The sequence below is a fragment of the Cupressus sempervirens genome, chromosome 11, assembly GCF_028749045.1.
Source record: "Cupressus sempervirens isolate cs-2001-9-10 chromosome 11, ASM2874904v1, whole genome shotgun sequence".
Classification (NCBI taxonomy): Eukaryota; Viridiplantae; Streptophyta; class Pinopsida; order Cupressales; family Cupressaceae; genus Cupressus; species Cupressus sempervirens.
The window spans coordinates 109,406,605-109,419,652 of NC_143128.1; positions in this window are offsets into that span (position 1 = coordinate 109,406,605).

Below are 13,048 nucleotides of genomic sequence, written 5' to 3' on the forward strand. Positions count from 1 at the left end.
TCAGTACTTCAAAATACAATGAGTTCCATGTTTTCACATATTGATAATCGTTGACTTAAAGTATAGTCAAAGTATTGACAGCCCATAGATATGCCTCATCAAAGATCGCAGCCCTGTGGCATTTAGTGACCCTTAGGGACATTCTAGTTCAGCGTGCCTGAGAACGTTTGAGCACTGAAGGGGACATGAAGAGGTTGGGGATAGGGTTTACCCGACCACCCAAAGCTAATGGAGTAGACAGTTTGATCCCACGATGAAAGATGAGAGAGATTTGGTAGTTGGCAACTTTGTACTGGCCAACACTACAAGTTTCAGCATCACCCGAGATGGCATTGTAGAATGAAAATGGAATGTGATCTCCAAAAAATGAGAGAGGTTATTGTAGGTCTCTGCAACACAATCCTGTAGGAATTGGAATCTCATCCATATCTCACACAAGCTTCGAGATATACCCCATCAAATATCACAGCCCTGTGGCATTTAGTGACCCTTAGGGACATTCTAGTTCGTCGTGCCTGAGAACATTCGAGCACTGAAGGGGACAAGACAAGGTTGGGGATAGGGCTTAATTGGCAACCCGAAGCTAATGGAGCAAATAGTTTGATCCCACAACGAAAGATGAGAGAGATTTGGCAGTTGGCAACTTTGTACTGGCCAACACTACAAGTTTCAGCATCACCCGAGATGGCATTGTCAAATGAAAACGGAATGTGATCTCCAAAAAGTGAGAGATTTTATTTTAGGTCTCTACAACACGGTCCTATAGGAACTAGAATTGCATCCATACCTCGCACGAGCTCCGAGATATACCCCATCAAAGATCGCAGCCCTATGGCATTTAGTGACCCTTAGGGACATTCTGGTTCAGCGTGCCTGAGAATGTTCGAGCATTGAAGGGGATAGGAAGAGGTTGGGGATAGGGTTTACCCAGCCACCTGGAGCTAATGGAGCAGACAGTTTGATCCCACGACGAAAGATGAGAGAGATTTGGCAATTGGCAACTTTGTATTGGCCAACACTACAAGTTTCAGCATCACCCGAGATGGCATTGTAGAATGAAAATGGAATGTGATCTCCAAAAAGTGAGAGAGGTTATTTTAGGTCTCTATAACATGGTCCTATAGGAATTAGAATCTCATCCATATCCCGCATGAGCTCCGAGATATGCCCCATCAAAGATCGTAGCCCTGTGGCATTTAGTGACCCTTAGGGACATTCGGGTTCGGCATGCTTGAGAATGTTCGATCACTAAAGGGGATAGGAAGAGGTTGGGGATAGGGTTTACTCGACCACCCAAAGCTAATACAGTAGACAGTTTGATCCCACGATGAAAGATGAGAGAGATTTGGCAGTTGGCAACTTTGTACTGGCCAACACTACAAGTTTCAGCATCACCTGAGATGGCATTGTAGAATGAAAATAAAATGTGATCTCCAAAAAGTGAGAGAGGTTATTGTAGGTCTCTATAACATGGTCCTGTAGGAATTGGAATCTCATCCATATCTCACACGAGCTCCGAGATATGCCCCATCAAAGATCACAGCCCTGTGGCATTTAGTGACCCTTAGGGACATTCGGGTTCAGCGTGCCTGAGAACGTTCAAGAATTGAAGGGGATAGTATGAGGTTCAGGATAGGGTTTACCTAGCCACGTAAAGCTAATAGAGTAGACAGTTCGATCCCACGAGGAAAGGTGAGAGAGATTGGCAGTTGGCAACTTTGTACTAGCCGACATTGCAAGTTTTAGCATCACCCGAGATGGTGTCGTAAAATGAAAATGGAGTGTGATCTCCAAAAAGTGAGAGAGTTTATTGTAGGTCTCCAAAAATAGTGTTTAAAAATACAAAAATAGTGGGGGGTCCTTTGTATGGTTTGGGAGTTTGACCGTTAAAACTAGAAATTGTCCTAGTAGTAAGTTCTGGTAACAGTTTTGAAATTTGATTGTTGAGTGTTGAGAAACCTCAAGTTTGGGATTTTTCTTGTTGGTTTGAGTCTATAATAACCATTTCCATCTAAAAAGTTGAGTTTCGAAACCATTTAAGAAGTATTTGCATAGTTTTCCCTAAAATTTGAGTGCATAAAAAGGGGTATGTGATTGCTCCCAAGGTACTCTAAACCTTCACCATCTATAACCGAGTAATCCAATTTTTGTTTGGCTTGAACACAACGACACAAATAATAATCTGTCCCTTCTTCATTGTCTTCAGGTGCAATAATAGCAAAAACATGGCCTGCAGTGACAAATGTACAAAATGTGGTCATTAATTCAGAAAATACTTGCGTAAAAGTTATAAAGTTACATATTGAAACTACAAAGATATATAAATATATATATATATATTACCAGGTTGCACGAGAGCAGACAAGCGGTCAAAGTCAATAGAAAATTCTATCTGTACCATTTCCAGTGCTTGTGGGGGACGATAGGTGTCAATTGGGTCCAAAACCCGTATATCCCATTTGTCCACCCATTCAGTCGACTCACAGTCATCCCAATTTTCCTCTGCACATGATGGACAATAGCATGCCATTTTTCATGTGTGGATACTCCATGAACCTGCATCAGAGCTTCTAAAAGAGTGCAACTCACTAGATCCTTTTAGTGTGCAACAATCCTGATATGGTGCAATGTTAGTATTATCTATCAACCAAAAAAATCTACGAACCGTAGACTCACCTTCCTTACCTAGACCCATTGTAGCGTTACACCATTGGACGATGGATTTTGCATCTGTCAATATTTCTCCATCTTTGTACTTTAGTTCTTCATGAGCTAAGGCTCTTTTGATGCATGCGCTTGCACCATCATGCTCTCCCTTTCCATGACCAGCCTCTGTGAAATTCCACATGTATTGAATTCTACATAACTTGTGCATCCTGCTCAACCAATAGAACATCCATGCATTGTTGAATTGAGATGCACAATTGTCTGACCAAATAATGTGCTGACGATATGTGATGCCCTTGTTAGCCAAATCTCCATAAAATAGTTGACAACAACCATGTACGAACTCTGTAGAATGTGATCGATCATTGCTGATGTAAAAATGGTACTCCCTCAAAATCTTCCTGTCATCCTCTGTACTTGTAGGTGAATGCATGAATGTTATGTGAACAAATATGGAAACTTGTTGAGAAGTATAATACTTTGCTTGCACCTCATTTTGTGGTTGTAGTGTGTAGTTCTCTGTGAAATCTACAACCGAAACAATGGTATCCAATGGAAACGTATCCTTGCACAACTTGAATTGCAAATCCAGCCATCGAGCTCTATGGGTATGCCTTGCATACTCATAAATAATGTTTTCATGAAAAATCTTCATGAACTCATACACTGGAATCTTTTCAATGACTAAATCACATCTTTTACCATGTTTTCCATATTTTAGAGCATATGTCACTGTCTTAAATTTTTTTTAATCTACTATTTCATTTCCAATTGCATGTGTACTATCCATATGTTGACAAGTTGATAAAAGTTGCAAAGAACCACAAAATAAGCACGTACCATCCAAGCATGATGTCTTGTAAAATTTGGCCGTCCCTTATTTCACATTAAATGTTGGATATGAATTCCCTTGAAGATCTTGGTGGCTCATTTATGTCAAAATCCTACAAAACAAACTGAGAATGCAAAATTACGCATATATGCCTAAAAACATCAAAATGGTTAGAAAATTCAATATGTATCCTACAACAAGTTGTGCGTGTGTGATTTATCTTCACATAAAAAGGTTTACCCATCTCAAAAAATCTTTGACTTATTCGAATTTGAGGATACATACCAATAAATTTTGCAAAAAATTGTGTCTGAGTTGTGTCCAAAAAATGTTTCGCATGTGGCTCGCGATTTTGGCTACCAATCCTCCTTCTTACAACATCTCTTTGATTAGGGGAAGCACGTGTGTTATTTTTTCAAAAATCTTCGATCAATGATTTCAAGGCTTCACTAATTTCTTTATCCTTTCACGGTAGTCTATCGCTAAATGTTCATAACTCATTTTTTGTTGGATCTTCCAATCTCTCACACCTTAGCATGGCTCTCCTTAGAGTACCTCTACCAATTTTTAATGTTTTTCTTGTCTTTCTCATGAGTCGAGATTTCTTCATTTGGCTACTTACTATTGTCGATGTAAGTACTCATCTTGCGATATTACTATCTTTGGTGCATGATTTACAACCCACATTGTCATAAGCATTTATTAGATTCTTTACAATGTTTTTTTCATTTGAATCATCCATCGTTCTTAGCCCAAGAATCTTCATGATAGGCCTAAATTTTAAATTCCTCATCATTTCAACAAATAATTGACATTGACTTGTAATATTTAATTCATCAAAAAATAATCTCCACATACGATTAACTTTTCTTTGACAAGTACGCTTGATAATCTTGTCAGGCATTGATTTCAAAATGTTACTATCAATATCAATCAAATATTTTGGTCTTCTAAAACGAATTCTAGAAGGTGTTATAATCTCTTCAATTCTCTCAACATTTTGAACATCAACATAAGGTTGAGTTATTGCGTACCTTGAACCAAAGATGATGTGTCTTGGCAATAAGATGCAAAAGATGGAATATTACCTACTTGATGTGTTGATGTTGTGCCTTCAACATGACATGATGGAGTGTGTATATCGTCGGATCTACAAATCGATGTCTCTTCAACATGAGAGGATGATATGACTTCAACATTGGAAGATGGTGTAGTGGACAATATGACTCCAACTTTAGAAGATGGTGTAGCTTCACAATTCAATTGTCTTCTTGAGCATAACAGTCTCATTCATTCTCTTTGTCTTTCCAATTCTTCCTCTTTGTTTCTTGGTACTGGTGGTTCTTGATCCTCTTTGAAAGTCAATTCTTCATTATTGCTTTGCAATTTTCTTTGCTCGCGTAGTAATTTCATTTTGTCTCTTTTAATTGCCAAATCTCTCTCCCTATCTTCATTTGTTTGATTTTTTGGTTTCTTCCTTGGCATGATGATGAATTCTACATGTCAAATTATTCAAACATTTGAATTACTTAAAATGTGTAAATTACAAATTATTCAAATACATATAAAAATTATAATTATTTGAATGAATACACAATATATATAAAATGACTTGTCAAATTTCTAACCATTTCGAAATAACATTTCATTGAAACATACAAATTTCAATGAATTCACTATATATTAAACATGTCAAATTATAATCAAATTTGTATCTATATATCAACAAACAATATTTAAAATAGATTGCACTAACCTTTTCTATACAAGGAATATTCAAAAAGTCTTCAAATCATGTATCCAATGATTGAATTTGGTGTTTGCTAGCTTCCAAAAGTGTTTGCCACCTTGAAAGAGTGTTTGTTGTGTTGAAACACGCAATTTCTGTTGGGATAACAGAGTGTAGAACAGAACAAAAGCAGAGAATGAATGAAATGGGCCCCAAAGTTGTTTTTTGACCATTTTTAGGTGATTTCACATAGCGTGTATGTGCTATAGCGCATACGCACTATGTGAGAACCCATCACTCTCCACCCTCCCTACTCTCTCTCTCTTCCTACTCTCTCTCCCCTCTCCCATCCCCTACACTCTCTCTCTCTCCCCTCTCCCATCCTTTACTCTCTCTCACTCTCCCTCTCCCACCGCCTACTCTCTCTATCTCTCTCACCCTCTCTCCTCTCCCATCCCCTACTCTTTAGATCCCTCACACAAACTCCCATCCTCCCTCTCCCACTTCTTACTCTCTCTCTCTCTCTCCCCCATCTCCCTACTCTCTCTCACACTCTCACATCTACTACTCTCTCTCTCCCATCCCCTAAAATCTCTCTTTTACAGATACACACTCCCATCCCCCTCTCTCTCTCCTCTCCTATCCCCTACTTTCTACTCTCTCTCTCCCATCCCCTACTCTCTCTCACACACTCTCTCCCATCCCCTACTCTCACTCTCTCTCTCTCTCTCCCATCCCATTCTCTCTCTCTGCCACCTCCTACTCTCTCTCACACTCTCTCCCATCCCCTACTCTCTCTTACACACACTCCCATCCGCCCCTCTCTCCCATCCGCTACTCTCTCTCTCTTGGGCTACTCTCTCTCTCTCTCCCCTCTCCCACCACCTACTATCTCTCTCTCTCCCTCTCTACTCTCTCTCTCCCATCCCCTACTCTTACTCTCTCTCTCTCCAATCCCCAACTCTCTCTCACACTCTCTCCCATCCCCAACTCTCTCTCACACTCTCTCTCATCCTTTCACTCTATCTCTCTCATCTCGCACTCTCTCTCTCTCTCTCTCTCTCTGTGCCACCTCCTACTCTCTCTCACACTCTTTCCCATCCTTTCACTTTGTCTCTCCCATCTTGTACTCTCTCTTTGCCACCCCCTACTCTCTCTCACACTCTCACACTCTCTCCCATCCCCTACTCTCTCTCTATCATATACACACACACACACTCCCATCCCCCCTCTCTCTTCTCTCCCATCCCCTACTCTCTAGATTTTTCACATGCACTCCTATCCCCCTCTCTCTATCTCCCTCTCCCTACTCTCTCACACTCTCTCCCATCCCCTACTCTCTCTCACACACTCTTTCCCATCCCCTACTCTCACTCTCTCTCTCCCCATCCCATTCTCTCTCTCTGCCACCTCCTACTCTCTCTCACACTCTCTCCCATCCCCTACTCTCTCTTACACACACTCCCATCCGCTACTCTCTCTCTCTCTCTCTTAAGCTACTCTCTCTCTCCCCTCTCCCATCCCCTAAACTCTCTCTTTTGCAGATACACACTCCCATCCCCCTCTCTCTCCCCTCTCCCATCCCTTACTCTCTAGATCGCTCACATGCACTCCCATCCCTCTCTCTCCTCCTCTCCCACTCCCTCTCCCACCACCTACTATCTCTCTCTCTCTCAAGTTCTCTCTCTCCCTCTCTACTCTCTCTCTCTCTCCCATCCCCTACTCTTACTCTCTCTCTCTCTCCAATCTCCAACTCTCTCTCACACTCTCTCCCATCCCCTACTCTCTCTCACACTCTCTCTTATCCTTTCACTCTGTCTCTCTCATCTCATACTCTCTCTCTCTGCCACCTCCTACTCTCTCTCACACTCTTTCCCATCCTTTCACTCTATCTCTCCCATCTCGTACTCTCTCTTTGCCACCCCCTACTCTCTCTCACACTCTCACACTCTCTCCTATCCCCTACTCTCTCTCTTTCACAGAAACACACACACTCTCTCTCTCATCCCCCCTCTCTCTTCTCTCCCATCCCCTACTCTCTAGATTTGTCACACGCACTCCCATCCCTCTCTCTCCTCCTCTCCCACTCCCTCTCCCAAGTCACCTACTATCTCTCTCTCTCAAGTTCTCTCTCTCCCTCTATACTCTCTCTCTTTCATCCCCTACTCTTACTCTCTCTGTCTCTCCCATTCCCAACTCTCTCTCACACTCTCTCCCATCCCCTACTCTCTCTCACACTCTCTCCCATCCTTTCACTCTGTCTCTCCCATCCCGTACTCTCTCTCTGCTGCCCCCTACTCTCTCTCTCACTCTCTCCCATCCTTTCACTCTATCTCTCCCATCCTTTCACTCTGTCTCTCCCATCTTGTACTCTCTCTTTACCACCCCTTACTCTCTCTCACACTCTCACACTCTCTCCCATCCCCTACTCTCTCTCTTTCATAGACACACACACTCTTATCCCCCCACTCTCTTCTCTCCCATCCCCTACTCTCTACATCTGTCACGCACACTCCCATCCCCCCTATCTCTCTCCCTCTGACTCTCCTACCGCCTACTAGATCTCTCTCTCTCAAGTTCTCTCTCTCCCTCTCTACTCTCTCTCTCTCTCTCCCATCCCATCCCTTACTCTCACTCTCTCTCTCTCCCATCCCCTACTCTCTCTCACACTCCCATCCCCTAATCTCACTCTCTCTCTCCCATCCTGTATGAGCTCTCTCTGCCACCACCTACTCTCTCTCTCTCGCACTCTCACACTCTCTCCCATCCCCTACTCTTAGTCTCTCTCTTCCATCCCCTACTCTCTCTCACACTCTCTCCCATCCCCTACTTTCTCTCTCTCTCTCTCTCACCCCCATCCTATACAAGCTCTCTCTACCACCCCCTACTCTCTCTCAAACTCTCACACTCTCTCCCATCCCCTACTCTATCTCTCTTATACACATTCCCATTCCCCCCCCTCTCTCTCTCTCACACACACTCCCTCTCCCATTGCCTACTCTCTCCCATCCCCAAATCTATCTCTCTTACACACTTCCATTCCCCCTCTCTCTCTCTCCCTCCCACTCCCTCTCCCATCGCCTACTATCGATCTCTCTCTCACTCTCTCCCTCTCTCTCCCATCCCCTACTCTCACTCTCTCTCTTTGCCACCCCTACTCTCTCTCACACTCTCACACTCTCTCCCATCCCCTACTTTCTCTCTTACACACACTTCCATCCCCCCTCTCTCTCCCTCTCCCACTCCCTCTGCCATTGCCTAATCTCATTCTCTTCCATCCATCCTCTCTCTCCCTCTCCCACTCCCTCTGCCATTACCTACTCTCTTTCTATCCCATCCCCTACTCTCTCTATCTCTCTCTCCTCTCTCTCATTCCCTACTCTCTCTCTTTCACACACACCCATCCCCCCTCTCTCCTCTCCCATCCTCTACTTTTTCTCTCACTCGCTCTCCCTCTCCCACTGCCTACTCTCACTCTCTCTCTCTCTCTCTCTCTCTCTCTCTCTCTCTCTCTCTCTCTCTCTCACTCTCTCCCTCTCTACTCTCTCTCTGCTACCCCCTACCCTCTCTCACCTTTTCACACTCTCTCTCTTTCTCTCTTACACACATTTCCATCCCCCCTCTCTCTCTCCCTCTCCCAATCCCTCTCCCATTTCCTACTCTCTCTTCCATCCCCTACTCTCTCTCAAGCTACTCTATCTTCTCCCTCTCCCATTCCCTACTCTCTCTCTTTCACACACATGCACTCCCATCCTCCTCTCTCTCGCTCTTCCTCTCCCACTTCGTCTCCCACCACCTACTCTCTCTCTCCCCCATCCCCTACTCTCAATCTCTCTCTCCCAACTTGTACTCTCTCTCACACTTCCTCTCTCTTGCATCTTGTACTCTCTTTGCCACCCCTACTCTCTCACATTTCCTCTATCTCCCATCCTATACTCTCTCTGCCACCCCTACTCTTTCTCACTTCCTCTCTCCCCTCTCCCATCCCCTAATTTCTCTCTATCTCTCTCACACACACAAATAGCCATTCCCTTACCCCACCCCCCTAGCTCTCTTTTGGTTTTGGTTTTCAATTTAGGTCTCTATAGCGCGTGCACACTATAGCGCGTGCGCACTGAATTCAATAGCATTTTAATAGCGCGTGCGCTCTATAGGGCACACGTGCTATTCAAAGCTTTGCATTAAAACCAAGCCTAAGGCTTGGTTTTGCCTTGGAGATCCAACCCAAAGGTTTGGAGTTTATAAACACGTATGAGACGTGTTTTCTAGCAAACATTCAAAAAATGATTGATTTTTCTTGTGTGCTCCCCTTCAAGATTCCTCGTGGTTGGGTATCAATAAGATCAGGTTACATAACATTATAGGTCTCTGTGTTAGCTATCTAACCATATAATTTATTTTTAATTTGAACTATTTTAAGTCTTTGATCTATAATTTCTTTTGAATGTATGTTCATTTTTTGTCAAAAATCACCATGTACTAATTGGGCTGTAGATTTTAGCTCATTCATCGAATTTTGTAACAACTTAGTTTTTTAGAAACTAGACTCCATTCTACACACTTTGAAAAAAAAGAAGTTTTGATTTTAGATTAGTTTTCAATGATTTCTAGGGGGAGCACACAGATATTTCATGTTTTTGGGATGGGTCTAATTAAAAAATTCATTAAAAAAAAATACACATTATAAAATTACCCAAAAAATCTGGGATAAACTACATAGTGTTAGGTAACTTTTGACTGGAGGGATTAAAGAATTTCAAAAAAAAAGTTAAAATTTTAGGGGGTTCACACTTTGTACTATGTTATGTTTTTTTGGAATAAACAGTACCACTTTTTGTGGCCCCCTTTTTTGAGGACCTAAAACTAAACCAGTTTGGAAAAAAATTAGTAGTTTAGAAATTAGATTCAAAGGACTAGGACTTTTGTTTTTGTCATATCTTAAAATTTTGAACGTAACTATCTTCAAATTCTTGTTGAAGTCCAGAATTTGCTGATTTCAAGAAAAAGGTGTCCACTTATACCCCCCTTTTGGCACCACAACTCTGTCCACTTACCCATAATGCAAGCACCATTTGCAGATCTGGGCAAGGAGGAGGATCCGAAGGCTTAGGACCCACCATGGAATCAATTCAAAATTCAAATTCAAAACTAGGCAGTAATGAGTCAACAGTTGCAGAGCTTATATATTGATATATTACTCCTTAAACTTGAAGAGAAACATTTATTTAGTGATATGCTATTCCTTATAGGTGTGAAGTTATGGAAGAGGATAAGGAAGATATAGACAATAAGTCATAAATATGATACATTAAAGAATAAATTAAATTGAAAAAAGTAAGTGAATTTTGATTATTTAATATTTTTAACTTAAGAATTAGAAAACTAAGTCAACTTTGATTATTTAATATTTTTAACTTAGATATTTGAGAGATAACCAGACAACTTCTTTTTTTAATGATTAAAGCAAATAAAGCTAGAAAGACTACATTACAAGAAAATTGACCATACTAATAAGATTTAGCAATAATATGCTATTTTTCATCCTAACTTAGAAAGAATTATGTAAAGTAATGTGAAAAATAAATCACAACCCTAAAAGTTTCACTCGGTAACAACTATTGTCGAATGCTAGTTTTGCTCAGCACATGAAGGTGTTGAGTGGCAGTTTTGCTCGGCACCAATGGATGTCGAGTGGCAGGAGGGTGCTGACTCATTGAGTAAGCTCAGTACAAGAGGAAGCTAAGTGAACTCAAAAAACAAAGGGCAACTTAACGCAAGTATATACCGAGTGAGCTCAGCAACCACTACAAAGTGGTGCTTAGTAAAAGAGGATGCCAAGTGACTTAATAATAATTGTAGAGAGAGAACTTGATGAAGGAAAATGAAAAAGACTCGGTAAAGACCAAACCGAGTGGGTTTTAAACTAAACTTACAACATAAATTTTTCCACCATTAAAACTAGAGAGCTAAAGTATGAAGATTTCAACAAAGAACTTCTCAAATGCAAAACATGCAATAATGAATAAGAGAATAATAACAAGGATATGTATGATAAAGGATTAATTGCTAATTGGGTTGAAAGTTTTAGAAGTTACTAATTCACCCCTCCCCTATCAGTAACTTAGCTTGTAATAATATTTCCAGCAATTGGTTTCAGAGCATTGTGGTTCTTAGAGAAAAGTTTAACAGCTTGAGCAAAGATCAAAGGCCATGGAGATATTCAGACTTGACAAGGCTAACAATGAGAAGCTAGATTTGGAAATGGCTATTTCCCTTGACTCAAGAAAGAAAAGGAGAAACTCTCTCAATCCCTAAAAAAATAAAAGATATTGCAATTCAAATGAATGATCATCTCTACATTGAAGAAAGAATTGAAGACCTTCATTCATGAAATCCAAATGAAGTCAATGAAGCAATCAAAGAACTCCTAGAAAAGAATGATTCATTGCAAGAAGAAGTAACAAAACTAAGAGGACAACAAGAAATTTAGTCATTAAGATTATGTGAAGTTATGGAGGAGAAAAACAAGATAAGAGAAGAGATAGAAAAAAAGAACAATGGAATCCAACACCTATCCCTTCAACAAGAAGACTTCATTGAACACCTCACCAATGGAAATGAAGAAATCATGAACCTAAGATCAGAGAATGAAAGATTGTAGAATGATTTAAACTTTGAAAGGAAAATCAATGAAAGAATGATGAAATCCCAAGCAAACATGAATCAATTGAATGAGAAAAATCTCTATAGACAAAAAGAAAAAGCGGGAATAGGATATACAAAAGAAGGAGAATCATCCAAGCAAGGAGCTCAAAAAAATCAAAGACCTACTTACAATCATCATGGTAAGATAGGTCATACTTCAAATAAATGTTAGAGCAATGGGAAGGAAAAATTCAATAGAAAATGTTACAAGTGTAATCAACATGGTCATAGAGCAAATGAATGCAAAGAGAAACAAAGATTTGAAGGAAAATGTCACAAATGTAAGAAGCATGGGGCACAAATCATCAGAATGCAAAATCAAGATATTAAATCTAGTGGAACAAATTGTGAAAGCTATATTTGGTTGGGACTACAACACCTAGTGCAGATGTCATTACTGTGGAGAATTTGGACACATTGGAATGAATTGTGTAAAGCATCATTTGAGGAAAAGAGATACTACTAAAAGATGTTTCATTTGTACTAAACTTGGTCATCTTATCAAGAACTACATGAACATTGAAAGAATTGAAGATGAAGAGAAGGCAAAGGCTGAAAACATGAGAAAATAGATGAGACAAGAATAGGTTCCAAAGTCTACCAAGAATACAAGTCCAAGCAATGATGAACAAGTCACTCAAGAATTGGGTGACTCCACCATTTCTACTTGATCTTTTAAAGAAGTATTGGAATTATGATACTAAATGAGACATCATATATCAATTCCAGTTAGTAGGATGAAAGATCCAAACTAGCATTCAAGATGCAAAAGGGATCACTGAGTAACAAATAAAAGTTATCACTTAGCAAGGCTGGGTTACTGTCTTACCGAGCAAGAATCAGTTACAAACTCTACCGAGCAAGGTTGGAAGTAATCGAGATACATATAGTCACTGAGTCATGAAGACTTCGTTGAGTATTCAATAAAAGGAAGTGGATGATAGTCTGTCAATTTGATCTAACATTTGTACCAAGTATTTATGGTGAAATTTTGATAAAAGGAATGAAATCAAAGTCATTTTTACTATGAAATTTTCAAGAGCCATTGCACAGTGCAATCTTCAAGGGCATTTAAGCGATTTGAGTGAACTATTGACAAAACCCTAAAATTCTCT